We start from the raw sequence: 22,983 nt of genomic DNA, 5'->3' as shown, positions 1-22,983 counted from the left end.
ATATAAAACTTGTTAAAATGTTTTGAATCTTGAAATACTTAAAGTTTTGAGTTTGAGCTTTTAATCTTCTATTGTCCCCCATTGATTTTACCTTAGAAATTGCTACTGGGAAGATCTGAGGTGGACATCTCTGGGGCTTTGACCCATAGCCAGCTGCTTCCTTCTCCAGGGTGTCCAACTGACCTTTCTGGGATTGGGGTTGGCCTCTACTAGGGAAAACGGTGGCCTGATTATTGGGGTGGGCCCTAGACCCCCCACAGCACTTTGGTAATTGGTGCTCTGTGGTGTTGAAAAGCAACTAGTCCATATCTCTGGGCATTCTACATTTGGAGAAGAGCTTGAAAACTTCCTTGGGTGCACATTGGGAAGAGGTTACAGGGGACTGTTAATCACCAGGGCTGTTGGGGAGACATATCAGGAACTTTTTGCTTTTTGCTTCTCATTTTGTGGGCTGCTATCTAGGGCCTGAGGTTGCATAAAGTGCTAGTGTTGGCTTAAGGCCCCACAGGCCTTTTGGCCAGACAAACTGGATTCCCAGGCAGCAATACCATGGAGTAGCTTAGCTAAACTCTGGAAACATGTGTTTCTATAAAGTTTTGGTGTAACACGGTCTTATTCATTTGTTTCCATATTGCCTGTGGATGTTTTTGTGCTACAAAACAGTATCAAGTCGTTGTGAATGGCTTACTAAACCCAAAACATTTACTATGAGGCTCTTTCCAGACAAGGTTTAGCAACTCCTGTTCTAGAAGTAGTGCGTGTGACTCAAACCCCCGAACAGAGTGAGAGACACAAAGCAGCTGCCAGCCAGCAGAGGTGTCTGAGCCAACAGCTGAACAGCCGCTAGCATCCATCCAGCAACAGCGGCCAGTCTGCTTGTCCACATCGTCTACCTATTTGTCTTCCTGTCCATTTTGCACCCTTGATCTGATCTGGTCTGCAGTGCAGCATCGTGTGATGCCCTCTGCAGAGTTCTAAGTTAGCTGGCTTTTAGCTGGATTAAGACAATGAAAAGAACTAGGGAGAGGTTAGACAGAGTAAAGAAGCCTGGATATTACTCTACCTCCTCTCTGCTTCTGGAAGATTTTTGAGCAGTGGCTGTACCTCTTCCATGAATCCAGCTCCTGAAAGACTTTCCTGTGGTTTCAGCTTTCACCTCTTAGCTTCTAGTCATATCACCTCTTCCTTGTGGCTCCAGTTTAGGTGTCTAATAACTTCTTGCTGTTGCTAATCTTAGGGTTGTTCATAATCTCCTGTTGGATTCTCAGCCCTTATATCACCTAAGTAACTATTTCCTTACATTCAATTCTCTTTGTTGTTAATAACTGAAGTGATTTCTACTTACTTGACAAGTGTCAGCAGATGAGGGGAAGCAAAGCAGCTGTGACTAAGCGGCCCCTTTGTGGAGCTCTACAGGATTCAGGCAGCTTCAGGAATCTGGCTCAGCTACCAGGGACAGTGAGTGATAACCAGGCCCAGTGTAAGATACATTTAAGTCACATCTCCAGGGTTCTCAGAAACACTTGTGGAAGAATAACATTCCTGTATGAGCAGGTGGGGAACTTGGTTTCAGTGAGACTCAGGCACACATACTAACGTGGCCTGAGTTATGTTCATGGAGTGGAGAAAACTGGGACGTTGGGGTCACACAAACCCTTCCACTTGAATGTAGTGCTGTTGATTTGTCATTATGCATTAATGCCAGTCAACATCTTCCTTAAAGATCATTAGCAGAGTCACGATTTCTTCTATGAAAAACAAAAGGAGAAACTGAAGGGATTTCAATCTGATGATATTTTCATTGTGTCATTAATGATACACATGAACTTTCAGACTCCAATGTCTATTCCCAGGTCTCTAAGTCTGGAAGAGTCTGGGGAGCCACAGAGGCCATTGTAATTTCAATTCATAGTTTGATACGAACAGTCAGCCCTAGTTAAATGCCATCAATAGCTAATGCAGTTTGGACAGTTTAATTATGTACTTGTCTGAACACTTGTCACACTTCTGGTGACTTCAAGGCAGTGTAGTTGTCTTTGGCATGAAAATTTGCAAAGTGTTTTATAATCATTTTTATTAGTGCTTCCTCACATTAGATCACTAGACAAAAAAAAATGAGATATGAAGAGGTTAAGTAACCTGACCAAGACTAGAATTGACACTGAATTGACAGGAAAAAAATGAGAACTGAAACAATTAGCTAAATGGTTCACATAATATTAAAAGGACATCTTTTATTTTGGGGAGGAAGAGGTGGGAGGAGTTTAAATTACTAACCAAATTATTGGGTAATCACTGAACTCTCAGATCTAAGACTAAAATTCATGGTCTCCAGTCATTGTTAAAACACTTACTGTATTGCTTAGTGCTATGTTTTTTATTAAAATTATGAACACTTTGCATTGTATTTAGATTCAGACGCCTTTATTTTTGAAGTGTAACATATTTCTATCGCCACCTAGTGGACTGATTTGTAATGAACGCAGGCATATGGCTTGGAGAGGAAAAGGTGAGGAACAATCCTCTTCCAGCCATTCATCCCTTATGGACACCTTATCTCTCAGTTGCTTCACCTCTAACGTTGAACCTGAAAATTTTGTCTGAATATAGACTCCCAGAGAAAGAAATTCAGAATCATGTTATTACCAGACATGTCTTGCCTCCTCAAGGAGAGACAGATGAATGAAGTTCCCAGTGGCCAGGAAAACATGAACATATGTTAAAGTCATTAATGGCTGTGTTGCTTCTGTTTAGCAGCAAGGTATAATGACACAACTAATTTGCCTTTTCCTCATTATGAGGTGTTAACAAGGAGAGTAATTATGACAGAGAAGATAGAAATGGTGGTATTCTTTAAATTAGAAGTAAAGGGTAGATCTAATATACAATGCATTGCTTCTGTTGAAAACAATGCAGTTTATAAAAAATCGAGTTGATATTTCCATTATGAGATGATCTACCATGTCCTTAGAGATTAACTGGGATTCTGGTTTTGTGTATTCTTTCCCATTTTTCTGTAACCGCTTTAGGACAGTACTGCTTTTACTTGAATAAGTGGCTTGTATTGGTCTATTTCCATGGGAGACAATTTTTCAGGTCATTTCTGTAGGATATTTTTTAAAATATAATACTCCTCATAAGACAATTTTTCAGGGTCATTTCTGTAGTATATTTTTTGAAATGTAATATTCCTCCTATATCCAAGGTACTGAGAGTTTATGCCTTTGCCTTTAGAGACAATAATGTTCTTGTAACTGACAATCATCTTAAGAAAAAAACAAACTTCTTTCTTCTGAATCAGCCCCTCTAAACCTGTACCATTCTCTTAGGTTGTGACAAGAATGGCTAAAGACATCTTCTGTATCATTTAAACTTTTCTAGCCATTGTGAGAGCCAGTAAAGGATCCAGATCCTCAACATTTACTTTGTGATTGTTAGGTTATTAAAAAATTTTGTCTTAAAAACGAAAGCTATTTTGCTTCATTAAATTACCATTTTACATACATTTTTCTTATACATTTTTCACTCCTTCTCTAATTATTTCTAGTTAATTGGTTAAGCATGTTAAAAAAGTCTAACCTGGAAGTACCTTGTAATTATAAACTATATAAAATATTGGAAAATTAAAATTAGTTTAGACATAAGGCAAAGATTTCATACCCAGCAGTTTTCTTCAGTGTATTAGAATGAAATAAATACCAAAAATATGCATTTGCATTTGGAACTACTGGGTAAGTGAATGACTTTTTAAAAGGATTGAGGTCTGATAATGCATCTACTTACAAAGATATCTACTTAGAGATATATTATTAATTTTAGTTTCACCCACAAAGACATATCTTAGATAATCTCACATTTACTATTCAGAGTGAAAGTAGTTCTTTGGGCAATATACTTTTTAGAAAAAATAACACATGTTTATTACAAAGAATTCCACAGGATGTGAAACATTTAAAAGGATGTTGGAATACCTAAAATGTTATTAACCCCTTTGGGGTTTCCAATAGGCTGTGGAATGTGTATTTGCATGTGTATGCGTGTGAATACACATATTCAATGCTTAAAAAGTTGTAGATATTGCAAATATGTATTTAACTCAATGTTTGATACTATTATTTGACATCTTACTAACTTGCACTCTGGTGATATTATTTTCCCCTTTTTACCTAAAACTTTTCATTTTAGCCTTAATTTTAAACAAAATTCTAGACGTACATAATTTAAAAGGTCAAAAGGTTTTTTGAAAACACTGAAAAAGGTTTCCTTTTCACCAAAAAATAACAATCCCCTCCTGGTTGCTCCTATTTCTCAGTTCCCAGAACACTACCACTTTGATCTCTTATAGACGGTACTTTTGGTATTTATGTCAATGTCTTCAACTACGATGCGGTTGTGGAAGAGGAGGTCTTCAACGAGATGGTCAGGATATGTGGAAAGACCTCCGAGTCTGTGCAAGAGTCTGAGACAGTCCTCGCTGTCTTCACGTCACAGCTGATAAGGCAGTGACACCCTCAGGCAATCAGGAAGCTGATGCCCTACCTTGGATAGGAACCCTAGCAGTTGACCCTTCCGTAGATACAGCAGGTTGGGTGCATAGAAAAGAGTGGCCACCAAATTGTCCAGGTGGCATGACATATTGCCAAGGTTTCTGGATTGCTCCTGAAATACAGTGACTTGGTTAATGCAGTAACAGCATGTCTTGTGTGCTCTAAACAAGGTATGTCCAGGACAACTGCCAAAGGAGTCAGGGGCCATCCGGAGATTCCCAAATGGTGAGGGATTAGTAAGTTGATTATATTGGTCCCCTTCCTGCAAAAGGGGTTTCTAAATATATTCTGGTTTGTGTGGACATTGCATCTGGTTTAACCCAGGCTTCTCCCTATTGCCATACAAACCAAGCTGCCACTATTAAGGGATTAGAGAAGCTGAGTACCAGATACCCTCATTGAAAAGTGAAAGGGGTCACGTTTCAAAGGTCATGATGTGCAAGACTGGGCAAAAGAACATGACGTTGAATAGAGGTTCCATCTCCCCTACAATCCTCAAATAGCATGGGTAGTAAAAAGGAAAAAGGAAATGTTAAAGCAGCAGATTAAATTACTAACAGGTAAAACCACCTTGGCTGGGTAAACTAAAGTATTATCTCAGGCCTTATGACATATGAATAATCAGCCTGGGACTGTTGTCCCATATACTAGGTTGGGGACTCCTTGCTGTGGCACCCAATACTGTAAAGGGATAGAAGTCATAGGAAACAGTCATTGCCCCGACTCACCGTGGATCGACATGCTATGCAGCTGAGAACATACAGCATGCCTGGAAAAGGAGTTATCTACTGGAATTTGCAAGGAGATGCCCCTTGGGGATGGGGGAGCTATTTTGCACCCTTGGATGACAGGAACTACTCAATCTCCTCTGGGACCATTGTCCTACTACATACTGGACCTGTTGAAATATACTACACTTGGAAGGGACTGCACCATTGAAAGAGGGATAGAAGACAGGGGTTCTGGTCTGGCATGTCCCACCCACAGTCCATCTCCTCACACCGGACAGTGTTGCCTGCCTCAGCCAACGTGCACTGTATATAAAACCAGGTCAAGTTCTTAAAGCTGCCAACCTCGCTTTCCTCAAGGCCAGGTGATCATGTTCTGTTTCTCACTGGTGTGATCATTTGGCTGCTATCATTGTTCCCTCCATTGGCCCGGAGGACGTCATAGCACACACAGAAACTCTCACTAAATTCACCCAGCAAGCCTTAAATGGTAACCAACAGACTTGTTTTTACCGAACACTGAAATATCTCTAATGAGTAAAATTGTCCTCCAAAATAGAAAGACCCCTGAAAGAAGGCACCAGTGCCATCATTCAAGCAGAATGCTGTGTTCATGCCTGATAAGTCTGTTAACAACCCGTCTGTATTAAATCTCATAAGGGCACAAGTGAATGCCCTGAGCTTTCTGCCTCCCAGCATAGGGGCTTGGTAAAGCAATGGGTTGGATCATGGCGCTCTTGGTGGAAAAAGTTGTCACTGATTTGGGGAATCACTGTCTTAATCTATGTGTTCTCTTGCCCCTGCCTATACTGTTGCTGTGGCATCGGTCCCCAGTGTAGCCAGATATAACTGCCACAGGAGTGACCTCCATGTTAGTGAAATCCCTTGCTAACTACTCAGGGCACATTTTGGAAGAGGGTGGCATGTAAAATTATGAGAGCTAGTCACAAGGTCTAGAGTGTTGGAGGAGGTCATCAAAAGGATGTGACCACCCGTTGACCTACAAGTTGGACCTGGGTATTTGGAGGCTTCCCATTCCCTTTCCTGTTCTTGAAATGTGTGTTTTGCTTGCCTTTTCTGCTCCCAGAAACTGCCTCAAGGACATAGCCTTGAGATAGTAATGTGGCATTGAGACCATATAGACAGGATATGTTTCTAATGCAGTTAGGGCCTCTATGTAAACTTGTTAAGATTTGGTAGGTCGGTGTAGAGATCTGTCTTGTGGATGCCCAATACAAACAATGCATGTAAATTCCCTTGCTTATTAAACTTGCCACCCACCAGTCTGGAATGGTCTGTCTCTCTCGCCAATGTCTTCCTGCTCTCCATGTACAGGGGGAAGTTTCAGATTACACCTGGGAAACTCCAGAGGTTGTGAACCCACAAACTGATATCCTGCTATGGAAGTGAGAAACCTGTCCTCAACCTAACAGCCTGAACTTTCTTTCCATACTCTATATTCACATTCATAATACCCTAACATTGTCATTTTGTATAGATTATTTTCTAAGCTTACATTATCCTATGTTAATTATAATTACAACTAAGCAATGTGGTAAGAGATGATGACATTTATTTTCCTGAACAATTTTTTTTTTATCTCTCTCCAGGGAAAGATTAGTGATTGTCTTACTTCTTATTAGCTTAGTTTTCTATGATTTTTTTTAATAATCCACCTCAAAGCCTTTAGCAAATTGCCTATATATTCTCCCAAAAGTCCATATGTATCAGGTAGTGTGCTAAGCGCATCTTCCCTAACAATTCTCTCCCAGAACCTTCTGTTCTGCCTCAATCTAGCATCCTGAAATTTCTCTTGACCACCTTCCTGGGTTTGGATCTTGTGCTTTCTCTTACCCTGACTCCTTTGTTGGATTACGCTCCTATTTTTTGTAGTGTGCTCTCAGAAAGAATACAAGGGAGGTAAAATTTTGAGGCTTTGCCTGTCAAAATACTGTTACTGTTCTCTCATGCTTGATTGATAGTTTGGCTGTGTGTATAACTCAAGTTTGGAAATGAATTTTTCTCAGAATATTGAAAGCATTCTTCCACTGCCTTCTAGCTTCCACTGTCCTTAGTGAGAGGTCCAAAGGCATTACAATTCCAGATCTTTTGTATAAACTTATAGGTACTTCTTGTCCTGAATACTATAGATTTATATGACGATAAGCCTTGTTGCATGTCAATTTTATTATATTGGAAGACATTCATGAGCCCTTTCAATCTGAAAAGTTACTTCCTTTGGGGAGAATTTTTTTTAAGTTTATTTATTTACTTTGAGAAAGAGAGAGTGCACACACAAGTGCAGGGGAGGGGCAGAAAGCCCTTTGTGGGGCTCGGTCCTGTGAATTGAACAATGAGACCATGATCTGAGCTGAAATCAGGAGATGGACACTTAACTGACTGAGCCACACAGATGCCCTGCTTCTGGGAGAATTTTCTTAAGTTATTTTATTGCTGTTTCCTTCCCTTATTTTTCTTTCTAAAATTCTTTAATTTTCTTAATGCTTATTTAGTTTCAAGAGAGAGAGAGACAGACAGACAGAGACAGAGCCCAAGTTGGGGAGGGGGGAGAGAGAGAGGGAGACAGAATCCAAAGCAGGCTCCAGGATCTGAGCTGTCTGTCGGTACAGAGCCCAACACAGGGCTTGAACTCATGAACGGCGAGATCATGACCTGAGCCGAAGGACACTTAACTGACTGAATCACCCAGGTGCCCCTTCTTTCTAAAATTCTTATGTTGTGATGTTAAATTTCCTGGGCTGATACTCTAATTTCCTTATATTTCTTCTCTTTTTTCTATCTTTGTCCTTTGGTTCTATTTCAAGATGATTACTTCAGTTTTATCTCCGAAAACCTTTATGTTCTAAGAAGAAATCTTTACTGTATTATTCTGTTCTTATTTTACAGCTGCAAAATATATTCTCATCACGCTGAGAATATTAGTGACAATATTTTTTACCATTTTTTCCTATGCATAGTCTTCATTTTTTTTCCTGTTTTCTATTTTTTCTCTCTATTTTTAACGTTAAATGATTTCCTCAAATATTCAGCAATCAGATGTTGCTTGTTTATGTATAGCACTGGGACTCCAACAATTGATTAGAAGGTCACAAGTAGGGCTTGCAATGTGTGCTTTGCTGTAGGATGACCTGGCTGAGCCTTTTAGCTGAGGAATTTTGATGTCAAGCATAGGCTGGTTGGATTCCCCAGAAAAGAGTCTCCAAATCTCTTGCTGAGAAGATACACTGCACTTTGTGTTTTGGAAATTAAGGGAGAAGGGAGAGCTGGGGAATGCCAGAATCCAGTATATATGCACTTATTTAATCCTCAGTTTCCACCCCCCCCATACCTTTGCTCCCAACTGTGTTGATGTTTTTCAGACAAGGGAAGAGCTGTTTTACTCTTTCCAGAAAATAAAGCTCCAGTCTATTGTCTTAAGGGAGGAGCAATATCCTACTGTGTGGAAAAGTGGACAGGTACCTGGTTCATAAAGTGATCTTTTTTCAATGCAGTCCCTTCATTTCCACTTTTAGAAGTACCTGATATGACAGCCTTCCCACAGAGAGATGAAGCTCATGTCCTCTTTCCTTGAATCTGAGTGGATTTGTGATTTATTTGACCAATAGAGTATGGGAGAACTGAGGCTATGTGATTTCCAAGTCTAGGTCATAAAGGTCCTTCCATTTTGCTGGCCAGAGATACTCACTCTTGTAGTCCTGAACCATCATATAAAAAGCCCACCTGCCTTGAGGCCACTCAAGAGGCCATATGTAGGCATTCCAGTAAAAAACCCAACCTGAATGTGTCTTTGTCTAATCCAGCCCAGTAATTAGGCTGTCACTGAAAAAGCCATCTTAAAAGCAGTTTTCTAGCCCTGGGCTGTTCCAACTTCCAACCATTCAAGCCATCTCAATTTTTGGTCCCAGACATCATGGAACAGAAAACAGCCATCCAAAAGCCTGCTTTCTGAATTCCTCATCCACAGAATGTGTGAGCATGATCAAATGGGTATTGTTTTCTACTACTAAGTTTTGGGGTAGTTTGCTATAGATATAGCAATAGATGCAGTATGGCCAGTATGGCTGATTCATGAGCGATTGAGAATTCTGGTCCAAGCCAGGTTGATTCTTGGATTTCTTCACCACAGACTTAGGATTCTGTTTGCTCAGGTCTGTTAAGTCTTTTGCCACTATGTTTCCGAAGTCTCTTTTCTTGTGCTCCTAGCCTTTGTGGGTACAGGCTTTTAAAAATAAATCTCTTTCCACTCACTTCAGAGGAGTATCTAAAGGATGCATGGTAAATACATACATCTGTGTTTCCATTTCACCCAAAAGTCCACTAGTATTTTTGTTTATAAATATCTAATCTGGCTCCGTTATACTCAGTTTAACTCCTCATATAACACTTACCATGAGGTTTATTATCTGTCCTGTTTGTGGCAGTGAGTGCATTTTAGTGCCAAAGAAACTCCCCACATTACTGGTAGGTGTTGCTGCTGACAATCCTGATACCCTATTTACTACTCTGAATAACCAGGGCTTTCTTTATTTGAACAATGTCTGATACTTAAAGATATATATTATGCCTTATCAAATTAGTTTAATTTTGAAATAACTCACTGGAAATGTATCAGGTAACAATGTTCTCAAGGGGCGTGCCTCCTCATTTGTTCTTTTTCATGAAGAAAACACCACAAGCACTGTATATATTTATCTCATTATAACTTTCTTGCAAAAGAGAATCTTAAAAGCAGTGTATGGATGCCACCATCTCATTTTCTGGAAACTTCCCTGAGACCTTTTACTCTTAAGTAGCACTTCAGCTTGATAACCAAGTTTTCCATCAGTTAAGCCCATTCACAAGATTTAACCTGATATTTCACTTCCTTCTTGCTAGTTAGATTGTGTCTCATATAAGATAGTCTCTTGGTCATGCTTTTGAATCCAGCTCACAATGTATTTCTTATATGGTGGAATAAAAAGAGCTGTGTTTGTCTCAGAAAAGCTGGGTCCATGGACTAGTTCCTTTGAAGGCTTGGCTCATTTCCTCTGCAGAGTGGGATAACTGGTTATCATCTCTGAATTGGGGGATTATCATAGCTCACTTACAAATGAAAACAATAATCCCTTCTTCAATGTGTGTGTGTGTGTGTGTGCGTGTGTGTGTGTGTGTGTGTGTGATTACTGGAAAGTATAAGGTTGTTAAAACAGTTGTACACAGTGTAATGAATTATTTAGTTTTGAACCAAATGTGAGGTGACCAAAAGTAAGTGTCTAGATCAGTATGCTGTGTATAGCAACCTCACATCTGGCTTCATTTCATATTTTCACATTTGTTTTACTTTCTTGCTTCAAAAAATTCATGTAAACATGGTTTATTTTATGTATCCTTGGAAGGATTTTGATTAAAGATGGATGCAAATTTTAAAATATATTAAATTACTTAAACATGTTTAGCCTGCATATTTTGCTTTAAGTTCTGCTAATATTTATGTTTCAAGACCTTAACTAGGCGTATTTAAGAGAATGAATGTATTTTAATGGATATGTATGTATAATGACATGTATTCATCATGGGGTCTCAGAATTATTTCCTAAATGCATCATATGAGCATTATATTCCCAAATTAATTACGACCAATTTAAAGATAGAAAAATTTCATCATATGTTTGCTTTGTCCTTCTTCCAAATCCAACTGGACGATTTCAGGTGGGCGATAAATAACTTCTAAATGCACACAAAATATATTTGGCAAACATTTCCCAGCAAAATACAGGTAGGGAATTGCAAGTAGAGAAAACCATTTATCTTACAGTTCCAACATATGACTTGATGTTACACCAAATCAGTGGTTTTTCCATTTTCCATTATGTGGTTTCTCCAACTTTCTTACCAAAATATATTTTATCTAAATATGTTCCAGAGTTATACACAAATATTTACTCTGGCCTCAAGTGAATCACTTTCTACTGGTCTGCAGTTGCCTGAACATTTGCTTATTCCAAAACAACATTCAACACAACTGCCTGATTCTGTCCATATTTTTTTCCACTGAATCCGAAGCTGCACATTGGCATTGGTCTATAAATTTGACACAAAATGGTAGCTGGCAGAAGTTTGCAAATCAACCGCAAAATGCTATATAAAGGAAGAAGTGATCCTAATATATCAAAATAGTTAACATCTGGCCTTATCAGCCTAATGACGTAAATTGTCTAGATAGCTTTAAAGTGGGCTGCGGTGAATGAGCCATCCATCCAAGTGAGATTTTACAAGCTGGAGATTTTCCTTGGAGCAAATTCACAGAGTCAAGAATTAACAAGAAAGGCTTCCATAATCTTTATTTATGAAGGAGAATAAAACTACAGATCTAAATAATCACAGATGCTTAATATATGATGCACATTAGTTCACCTTCTGGGTGACCAGCCTTAAAAATGTTTTATTCCCCCAAAATGTCTTCTATTTTTCTTGCTCCAGCTTTCAGGATAGAGAGGTTCAATCTCAAAACAAAGGCTGTCTGAGAACACATCTCCAATTACTGTGTATCTTGTGAGTGGCCCAGTCTACCCTTATTCTAGGAATAGAGTTCTAGTATTCACAGACTCTTTTGGCAATAGGTGATACACAGACTCAAAGAAGCATGAACCGCATGGCACAGATCCATTATTAGTACCCTGCTGCAACACTCATCTTCATTGTGCAAGCCTCTAGGCCTAAGTGGATTATAATACAATAATCTAATTCAATTAAAAGTGCATCTGGAGAACAATGTAAATTTACATTTAGTGTTCCTAACTTGTTATGTAGTTTTCGATATTTCGTATCATGTACTATTCATGGCCCTCCTTGTACTCTACCTCTCAATATTTTCCTAACGTTTCTCACGCCAGTCATTGGATTTAAATTTTTAGCCAAAGTGTTTACTGCATGTGAGAAGCATTGAATGTGAAAAAAACAAACCACATATCTACCCTGTTTCACAGATTAGATTTAAGCTTTTTTCCAGAACAATCCTTTTGTGAGATTAATATCTAGTTAGTGAAAGGTATGACTTCTTTCTATCAATATTTAACTGAAAAGAATTTGACTTTACATTCTGTTCCCCAATAATTAACACCCACTTTGATATTGTAGATGAAAGGATTTTGTATTCATTTTGTCGACAGAATGATTTGAGACCAAGGAGGAAATGCTGTTTGACAACCTCTGCATATTCTTCATTCTGGGGAGAAATGCATTCTGCTAGCTGTCCAATCAATTATGTAGACAAAATGAATTTCATCATAATTCTGTCAACAAAATGCTAACTTGGTTAAATTATTCTCTCCACAAAATGAATTAACTTAAAAATCCTTTTGTCCACAAAATAGATTTAAGCATTTAGTGGAGCCTTGTAAATACTATCGTCTGTTAGTTTAGTATGTGTAATGCAAATATGTGGATTGGCTATGTCAGCATTTCTAGTTCTTTAGAGGTTATGGACCTGTGTGTTGTAGCTTCCCTTTTCATTGAAGGTCAAGTGGAGAGCAAAGTCAATTATCCTGAGAATAGCATATGGTAGATAAATGTAGCACTGTCCAAAACTACTATAAGTTAGATCCATTTGAACATCATGCATTTTTAGAAAGTATAATTTAACAAGCTTGCCAGCTAATTAAGTCTTTAATTAGGGCTTCATAGTCAACAAGTCATTTCAGGGATAACTCTTCGTAAAGAAAAGAGACTGCTGGTTCAACTTCTGGACAAGTTACTGCTAAACAAAATAAACTCTTAAACATATTACAATGTATCATGTAAAAAACATTCAGTATCACCTTCTATGATATTGTTGTCCTCTTTGAGCATATAAATATTTTAAAATAAATGCTTTGGTAAATGTATGAGATGTGGAGGGTGCAATGTATTTTTTTAAATAAAAGAAATTATTAGTTGGATTCAGCTTACATTACTTAGTTTTTAAAAGCACTGTTCATCAACGTGATGTCAAGGAACATATGGCACTCATTTAGTTTAAAGCATTAACTTGTTCATGAAAATGTGGAATAGTAGTAAAAGAGTAATATTTTTCCTTTTTATTACTGTATTTAACCAATAATGTAAACTGGCTTGTTGCACCAAACCTAAATCCAATTAGAATACAGAATTTTAAAACTATTAAATATTGTCTTTGATGTCTATATATATTTTATTGGCTTTGGAAATATAGCACTGCCTTGTCTTATTCCAGTAGTTGTCAAATTATTTAATTTGAAAGGTGGTCATCTTTCATATCACATCTTCATAAGATTCTTCTTTTTCTTTAAGTTTATTTATTTTGAGAGATCGCATGCATGTGTGAGTAGGGGAAGGGCAAAGAGAGGGAGAGAGAGGATCCCAAGCAATCTCAGATTAATTAATTATTAATTAATTCAAAACAAACTGATATCTGATACCATAGAGCCAGACACGAGGCTCAATCCCACCAGTGTGAGTTCATGACCTGAACTGAAATCAAGACTCTGACACTTAACCTACTGAGCCACCCAGGCACCCCTGAGATTCTTCTTTTATTTGATTGGAAAAGAATAAGTTAGACAGAAACAAAAAAAGTTTATAGGGAAATTAACAATATAGTTTCTTGCACAAAATATCGTTCATGATTAAGAAGCATAAGGTTTAGGGCCACCTGGGTGGCTCAGTTGGTTAAGTGTCCAACTTCAGCTCAGGTCATGATCATGCTGTTCTTAAGTTCGAGACCCATGTCAGGCTCTGTGCTGACAGCTCAGAGCCTGGAGCCTGCTTCGGATTCTGTGTCTCTCTTTTGTGTGTCTCTCTCTGCCCCTTTCCCACTCATGCTCTTTCTCTCAAAAATAAATAAACATTAAAAAAAAAGAAGCATAAAGTTTAGGAGAGCTGTAATTTGTGACAATATGAAAAAGAAGTGACTTTTGCAAACAATGCTTTCTCAAAATTAGTAAAATCATGCTGTTTTTGAAAGCCAAAAACTGTATGACAATTCTGTGCCACTTGAAAATAACTCCATTGCTATATGCCTAACATGAGAACAGCGACTGGCATTTAGATGATCACAATATTTGTTGAATAATCAAATAAAGTATAAATTTCCCTTCTTTCAAAGCACACACGATTTTATGTAACTTAGTCAAGATATACAATATTTTGCTTTCCCTTTAAAATGTTGATGTCCTGTCATAAATGGCAGCAGTGAATGAAAAAAAAAGTAACACGGAAAAAATGTACTGCTGAACTTGTCTATTTTTGACAGAAGTGGCAAAATTCTCATTGACAGTAATAGAGGCTAGAGTCCTAATGCGATTTGTTCCTGATTGGGTCATATGTGTGTATAGGAATCAAGGCTCTTCAGTTTTCAGCGATATCCTTTTGTGATCTGTTTTGTACAGAAGACACAAACTTTTTTAACTATTGGACTTAAGAGAATGTATTTCAGAGAATACATAATCTAAGTCATACTACGATGGATAACAAAGTTATGGGACATTGACAGAGAAAAATATGTAAGTGGTTTATAGAGTACAGACTACAACAACGGGCCAGTTGAGTCAAATCTTAGGACCAGTACATAAATTCTAGCAAGAAAGAATGAATAGCTAGAAGATCATGGGCAAGGTCTAGATGTACATGGAATAGCATCCCCCTCAAACTTGAATGCTTTGAAACATTGTAACTCAACAATATTGTGATTCTCAAAACCTTTGCTAGAGAGACCTTATCCTCTTTTATTATTTATAGCCACAAGTTAAGAATTAATGAACAGTATAATACAGATCTTCCTCAACTTACGATGGGGTCAAATCCCTACTGAAATCATAGCTTAGCCTAGCCTGCCTTAAAGGTGCACAGAACACTTCCATTAGCCTGCTGTTGGGTAAAATCATCTAACACAAAGCCTCTTTTATAACAAGGTGCTGAATACCTCATGCAATGTATTGAATACTGCACTGAAAGTACAGAATTGTTGGGTGGGTACAGAATGGGTATAAGTGTGTTGGCCATTTACCTTCATGATTGCTGGCTGTCTGGGAGGGGCAGCTTGCTACTTCTGTCCAACATCATGAGAGAGGATCGTACCACATATCGCTAGCCTGGAAAAAGATCAAAATTCAAAATTTGAAATACAGTTCCTAACGAATACATGTGGCTTTTACACCGTAGTAAACTTGAAAAATTGTAAATTGAACCATAGTAAGTCAGGGACTGCCTCTACGTACAAATATAATACTGATTAATTACCTGCAGTGATTAACATATCATTAATATGCAATATATAATCAATGGTACTAATATGACATACATGAATGATATGATATAATGAACGTATAATATATAGCATAATATGTAATATGTTTTAGGTATTATATATAATATATAATATTATATTCTACATATTCTATATATAATTTTATCTATATCCTGAGACAAAGCAGGATATAGGTATGTAATTACGCAAGAACATATGTTTTAGGCATAGATAGACAGATAGATACATAAATAAATAACCAAAAGAAGTCTATGAACCACTAGTGATTAAATACAAATTACATAGTCCATAGGCTGATGCTGATTCAAAACACATAACATAAAAGTGATATTTTATGTTAATTTTATACTATAGATGATCAGCATTGTGAAAATGACTTCCTGAGAAATGACTTCATGACTTTCTGTTTCTTTTTTATTTTATTTTCCTCACTTATATTTTCTGTTTTCTTACAATTGTACATATTGTTTTTTAATTTTAAAAAGCATTTAAAATACCTTTTAATAAACACATCATACTAATATATATATATATTATATACATATATATATATGTAATACATATTTCAATAAGCTACATTAACAATAAATCTTCCAAGCTAAAATCTTATAGTAAATATGAGTTTATGTGAGTATCTTTGTGAATGTGTTGCAGCAAGTACAAACAGGTTGTATGCTTTTGTAGTCCATGGGATACCATGATATCCATTGTATGTAGGAATAATACCAAAATGCTTGTAAATTTTAAGGGCCAAGTATGTTTAATTTGCTGCTATATTATCAGTCCCTAACACAGAGGCTGGATTATAGTGGACAGAATGATAACATCTCAATCTCTATTCCCTCCTACATATATTAGGGACAGTAAAGATCAGCTCCCTTTCACCCTTTTTCAGCCACTTGGTTGCTGCTTCTCCTGGCCTTATGCTTTGTTCCTTTCCCTATCACTCTCAGCTTTACTCTAGCCATCTCTTCATTTCTTTTTGGTCAAGCCTGAAACTCAAGGACTATTGCCCCCCTTTGGTATGACTTGTTACTACTTTGGAAGTGTTCAGCATAAGTGTGATATTGAGAAACTCACACTTTTATCATTTTAGTTTCTTACTTCCTCCCAAATCACCTTCTAGAGCTATTTGGGTAAAGCAAAATTTACCACAAAGCATGGAATTACTGAAGGCAACCACAACATAGGGAAAAACATTCCCAAGTGTAAGCTAAACATGACTGATAGTCCATACAGAATGGAGCAAAGGGCAAAATTAGATTATGCCCCAGCTTTACTCTTCTGTCTTAAGGCCAATAACTTCTTTGTATTTCAAAAGAGAAAAAATAAATGTCTTTGATCCAAAGCTTTTGCCTTTCCTCAGGAATTCTCCTCATCATACGGCTTGGTCTTAATAAAAGATTGTTGTAGATTAGCTCCTTGGAAATCAGACCCACAGTAGAATTTTGCACACAAGATACTTAAGAAGAGACGCCCTTAGAAACCAGCTCCCAGGGGCGCCTGGGTGGCGTAGTCGGTTAAGCGTCCGACTTCAGCCAGGTCACGATCTCGCGGTCCGTGAGTTCGAGCCCCGCGTCAGGCTCTGGGCTGATGGCTCGGAGCCTGGAGCCTGTTTCCGATTCTGTGTCTCCCTCTCTCTCTGCCCCTCCCCCGTTCATGCTCTGTCTCTCTCTGTCCCAGAAATAAATAAAAAACGTTGAAAAAAAAAATTAAAAAAAAAAAAAAAAAAGAAACCAGCTCCCATAGATGAAAGGGAAGGAAGCAGGAAGGGGCAAAGGGAAGAGTGAAAACTGAAAATTGGCCAACTCCACAGGAAGCTATGGAGCTACTATGTCCCTTCAGTGTGGTGCCAAGTGTGGCCAGGACAAACTTAGTACTCACTTATTACTCACTGAAATTAAAATTCCTTGAATGTAGGTTCTGTATTTTATGTATTTTTGGCTTATTAGTAACTAGACCACTAGTTGTCACAAAGAAGTCACTGAGTCAATAAGTATTTGTTATTGAAGGAGAGAATAGCAGATCTTGCATTACCTCACTTCTGGATAAAGAATATCTTCCCAAAAAGAGGATTTATGGGATGAAAATTAGTTGAAGAATATCCAGTGTTCATTAGCTGAAATCCTACTACTGTATAACAGGCTGCAAAATGGTGTAATGTTATAATTTTGCATCCACAGGTCAATTCTATGACAGAACTGAACAACAGGTGTAGAAACTGAGGTTTAAAAGATTAGAAAAAAAGTGATAATATTGCTAATGAAAGGCAGATACAAAGCCAAATGATCTGACATAGTTGTCTTCGTTGTATGAGGCAAGACCTCAGTGGAGCCGCTCACTCAAGATTGTTGAATTGTACTGTTGATTCTTTAGCCAATATAAGAGTCAAATGAAATATTGCATGTGAAAGCAGTTGACTAGTGAAATTTTAGAGTTCTAAAACTCTGAGTTGTCATAATTATTTTTGTTATATTATTATTCTGGGAAGCTTTGCACTTAAGACTTTTATTATTGAAATAGCTTACATAACTAATGTCCTGTTCCCTAGGAAAGGAGAATCTTGATTAGAAAGCTTATTTCTATTATACCTTCTGTCTTCACCAGAAAAAGAAGCAAAAAGTCCTTTTACACCAATGTTCTCTATTTTGTATTATAATTACATCCATTCCAGCAATTGTATCTTTGAAAGGAATAATAGAAAAGAAGCATGCCATGGTAAGCAAAGAAGCGTACTAGTGATAACTTCATGTGAGTAATGTCAGTCTTTTTCTTTGCCAGCATTACACAATAAATAGCATTTTGGAGTTAATATGATAACTTAAGATTGGCTATATTGTATCACTAAACACCATTTCTCATCTACATCTTTTCTTGTATAAGCTGAGAAGCTAATGTTTAGCAGAAGTGAAAGTGAACAATAACAGGAGCAAAATGTTGCATTAATATTTAATGTAATGCTTTTTGAGAGTATAAAGGGAATAAAACCATTCAAATGCAAAGCACTCTGCAAGGATGCTTTCAATTTAAATGTTTTGCTAGGAATACCTTTATTTTGCTGAAGTTTTGCTGGTGAGAAATAAGAACACTAAGTAACTGTAAGCTTAGCTTCTTACATTTCAGTATGACTCTATGATGGTCTCCTCACTTTTCCTATGGTTTTCTAAAATAATAGATCCTAAACCTTTGGATTTCACATATCATTTGTAGGTTTGCAAACTTTTAGTTTTGACAGATAAGAATGCTTTTTAAAGAAGCTGTCATATAATTCCAATCGTAATTTTATTAAAGAAATTTTAACCCAATATTTCTCCAAAAAAGATGATCTTATAACTGAACATGTTTCCTTTTATAAAACACTATTCAAATAATTATCTTTTACTAAAGGACATAATATCTAGGTTTGGCATATAGAATAATTCTTTTTCATCTCAGCTGAAAAAAAAAGATGCACAGATTAACTCTGGATTTGAAACAGGTGTGTTTCTATAACTTAGCCAAGTTCCAATAGTAATTCATGTTATATTTTAATTAAAAAGTTAAATGCCTGAGAGACTTCATTATGCTTAATGTTTCCTAGACTTTACCTAAGTCAGAATATATTCTATGCCCCAAATTTCTTAATTGCATTTTTCAAAAAGTGGATCCTTACTGAAATGTTCAATTTCAATGAGAAACCAATGCTTTATAAAAGAAATCAATTGAACATTTTATAACTTAAGAAAATGAACTATTCTTTTAAGGGATTTGAACCAGAGGGTGCTTTTTAATGGAAAAATCATTTTATCTTTTTCTTGTTATTTACAGAACTGAATGAAAAAAAAGCTGCCTAATTCCCTAAGCTATTATATCACAACATCTGAATTTATGCATATGTTCAGAATGGCTTCACAATCTTGCAGAGAAGGACATTAATGCCAGTGGGAGGTATGATTCACTACTTTAATATATTCTTTTTATGGATTTCAAGACAAATAAAGCATATATGATTTCCAGTAAGCAACTGGGTAAATAACGCTTGAAATAAAATGGTTAATTTTCTCCTGATTCTGATAAACTCATTGCTGGAAACTATGTTCATTCTGAGAAAAATTAAAAAAAAAAAAGAAAAAAGAAAAAATCTGAGAGATGAGCAGAAATAATAAGGATTTTTACAAGAAAAAAATAGATGAAGTAAAACTAAAACACTTGGTCAAACAGTAAGAAAGAAGAGGTTACATTAACAATTACAATTTCTTGACAGACAAATATAGAGGTAAACAAATTACTGGTTAGAGTGCATGGAATCATAAGTGGAAACAGCTACGTTCCAAATGGTTTCTAAAGAAGTTCTGAAAGATGAATTTTCTCTCAGAGACTATGGAACACTGAATCTGACATTTCTACGTTCCAAGAGACTATGATTTCTCATCGTTCATGTAACACCAGCCAGAAAAAAAGAGAAGTCAAAGAAGAAAATCTTTGAGCTTTTCCTATTCAAAGTTCAGAGCTTCAGGGTTTACGCATTTACCTGCAGGTTGTTTGCAAAAGAACTCTGGTTGAGGAGCATACAGAAATCCCTTAGGGCAAGACCTTGTCCTGCTGTCTTTTAGAAATGACTTCAGGACCAGGTCACACTAATTAAGTGTGGTCAGTAGCAGAGCTAACTTGTCCGGGAACGGCTGGGATCCTGACAGCAGACAGCTGAAGGAACACGTCATAAGTCACAAGTATTTAGAAGGGCATCAGGTTGTCAAGCTATAAGGACAGGAAAGTCATTCAAATTTGAGATGAACAGCAAGTAGATAATGGAAGAAACTGTGCTAAATGAGCAGAACATAGAATTATGATTGTGAGGTCCAAGGAGGAGAACTGGTATCAGTAAAAATGAAATTCCTGTAAGGACACCTGATCTTGTTAAGAAAGACCTGGGAAGCAGAGCAGCTGAGACGGTTTTTAGGGGATCAAAGCAGTGAACTGGGAACATAAGTATAGACTGGAAACGGATTGTGGGGGACATAGGAAAGAAAATTGGGACTTAGTCATAGGAGAATAATGAAAAACTCAGAGAGCTAGTCACAACAGATGCAAGAGTGGCTGAAAGAGTCAGGGCTGATTCATAAGCTATTAAAATATTATTCTGAGTTTTCTTACTTGCTGTCCTTCTAACCTAAACTGAGCTCACATCTATGGTAACCATGAACCAGAAAATGAGACTTCAGTGACTCTGTCTTTGAAGATTCTAATCTAAAGGCCTGCAATATTTCTCATCAATCGGGAAAAACAGTCTTCCTTTCAGCTTTCAAGTTTTCTAATAACAAAGTAAATTACACATTAAACAATTCTTCCCAAAGACCTATTGGGGGTGGGAAAACTGGTCATAGGTAGTATGGATAATATTGGTATAGAAAGTATAGTATAAGTTATATTACTTTCTAAAGCTTCTGTACTAGCATGAATTGATATACAGCTGCAACTTACCTGGTAAGTGTACTGTTTATATTGCAAGTATTCCTACCTCTGAAGAAAATCTTAAAGAGAACTGAAATCAATTTAACTCATTTTATTCAATTCACATGTATGTGATTATTATTATGTGTCAGGCATTGCACTAGGGCTTGGAAATATAAGATGAATAAAACAAAATCATAATTCTCAAACAGCTTGATTCTAGTAAAGAAATACACATAAATATACATTCTAAAGCAAATGGTTATGAATCAGTTATAAATGCAGCAATAGGACTATGAACCCAGTAACAAACTCACTAGCAATCACAAAAGTACAGAATGGAAGTGATTAACTCTGTGTGAGGATTATTGGAAGGGTCAACAATGACCTTCATCATTTGACATTTAAAAATTTCCTAATCTCTTAAAAAGGCAAAATTGAGCAAAGTCATAATATCATAGGTTTATTATTTTTTTGACCAAGTGGGGGACAGGGAAACTTGAGAATAGGTTGAACTACTTCGTTAAGTTTTAAAAGTTAAGAATAATTCACTAACATTTCTAGATTATTGCTTTCTAATTCTCTTTCTCCATCCACTTTGGCACCATGAGCCATGATACCATTTCATCCAGAGCAAATGCATAAAAAACCTCATAATTCATTTATAGTGTCTGATCTTAGCCTTCAGCTGTGGAATAAGAAGTTTCAGGAACTAAGTGAGATATTTCATGGACAAAGAAGGCAAAGCAAGAGAGGGGAATCCTAAAATCCCTCCATTCTTGAGACAAAAAGAACCAGTTTGAAATTCTATTTTTCCTTTTTTTAATGAGTACAATTTAAAACTGTATAAACAAATATGATTTAAATTTGTAAGAATTTTTCATTAAAGATTTATAAATCTGACGAGGACCAAGTGCAGTGTTTGGTATATAGTATCTTTTAATAAATATTCATTGAATTAGTTAATGGGTGAATGAGTTGAAGAGAGAATTACACTGGATAACAAAAAAAATGAGATCAAAAGGATTATTTTAATATCCAAACCCATACTAATGGGATTATTTTTGACCTTAGGAAGACCATCAAAGTGGCGTGTGACTACAACACTTTTTTTTTTTTACAGCAAAAGAGATAACCTTATTTAATCCAGGAGGTAGTAGATCTGATTATGCTTATCAAACTGTTCAAATGAAGTAGGCTGAATGATACTCTGACCTGCTGCTGCATTGTTTTGCGACCTTGTTCAAATCACTTAATCCTGATTTCTTCACTGGGGAAATTATCTAGAGTTGACAAGCAGTTTAATATCTGGGTAGTTTGAAATCTCAGTATTTTATGCCCCTCCCCACCCTCCAAAAAAAGTTGTTAGTGTTTAAGAACCTCTGATTAACTCTGTGTGAGTTAATTATGGCTGATAATAATAATGGCTGGCCAGTTTTAATTTATTATTTTTTAGTTGTAAACATGGCTTTGTTTATAAATTCAGGATGACTGTGAAACAACAGAACTGATATTGCCATTTTGGAATTTTCCTCCACAAAAACTTTAACTTTATGTACTCTATTTCAACTCAAAACTACTGACCTTTTGGAGATTCTGATGAAGCTCTAGAGTGAAAAAGAAGTAAAATTAAGTTACTGATTACACACTGGCATTAAAAGGTTATTTACAATTTCTGCAAGTGGACAGTTATAAGGCAGGCATGCGTTCCACTGAAGCCACGGGGTCTGGTGATCAGGCACAGATCCGACTCTCGTCTTGCATTCTGCTGTTGATTGCTATTCTTTGTGTTGTGGCTACAAAATCCCAGAATAGCAGTTACAGGATGAAGATGCCATCAGAGATTATAAAAATGAATTTGACTTTATATAGCATCCTTCATGAGCCTTGTGTTTTAAAAATGGAAAAAAGAACTCATGAAAGATACTTTGAATGACAGAAACAGAAATGAACTCAATTTGCAGAATGGATATAGTCCAGTCCAGTGGCAATGGAA

At 36.8% G+C, this 22,983-nt stretch overlaps 1 long non-coding RNA gene across 1 annotated transcript; it reads right to left on the bottom strand.

The window, feature by feature from the left end:
- Positions 1 to 1,428: 1,428 nt before the first annotated feature.
- Positions 1,429 to 22,983, bottom strand: LOC122228456. Its single transcript, XR_006206603.1, has 3 exons — positions 22,572 to 22,983; positions 15,297 to 15,381; positions 1,429 to 1,748 (listed from the first exon to the last, which is right to left on the bottom strand). It is a non-coding gene; the product is annotated as an uncharacterized LOC122228456 (long non-coding RNA).

Source organism: Panthera leo, chromosome C1 (assembly GCF_018350215.1).
Source record: "Panthera leo isolate Ple1 chromosome C1, P.leo_Ple1_pat1.1, whole genome shotgun sequence".
NCBI classification, from domain to species: Eukaryota; Metazoa; Chordata; class Mammalia; order Carnivora; family Felidae; genus Panthera; species Panthera leo.
Note: the sequence above shows the minus strand (reverse complement) of the source record. Positions and strands in the feature narration are given on the sequence as shown.